The sequence below is a fragment of the Etheostoma spectabile genome, chromosome 6, assembly GCF_008692095.1.
Source record: "Etheostoma spectabile isolate EspeVRDwgs_2016 chromosome 6, UIUC_Espe_1.0, whole genome shotgun sequence".
Classification (NCBI taxonomy): Eukaryota; Metazoa; Chordata; class Actinopteri; order Perciformes; family Percidae; genus Etheostoma; species Etheostoma spectabile.
Genome location: NC_045738.1, coordinates 6308259 through 6308594, shown reverse-complemented (window position 1 = coordinate 6308594; position 336 = coordinate 6308259). Strand labels below are relative to the sequence as shown.

Below are 336 nucleotides of genomic sequence, written 5' to 3'. Positions count from 1 at the left end.
ATCCTGATAAAGTTCCCTTGGCCTTTGGAATTAAAATAGCCCCAGATCATCACATACCCTTCACCTTACATAGAGATTGGCATGGGAAACTTTCCATAAAATCATCTCTCAATGCAAATCTCTAATCCTAATCCTCGAACTCTAATCCTCATTGATCCTACTCCCCTCATATACTAATAGACTCTCCTTTCCCTCCTCACACCTGCCTCCATCTTATTATCTGCACTATTATAATGTTCACCTGCACTGCTGACTGTTACTATAGTAAACAACTTTTTATATCTGCATGTTTTTTGCACTACTTACCTTTTTGCACTACTTACATTTCAATTTGCA

General features: G+C 37.8%; 1 protein-coding gene across 2 annotated transcripts in view; it reads right to left on the bottom strand.

Moving 5' to 3' along the window:
• Nucleotides 1-336, bottom strand: part of kcnn4 (potassium intermediate/small conductance calcium-activated channel, subfamily N, member 4) — a 22255-nt gene that overhangs the window by 3349 nt on the left and 18570 nt on the right. The window lies entirely within an intron of this gene.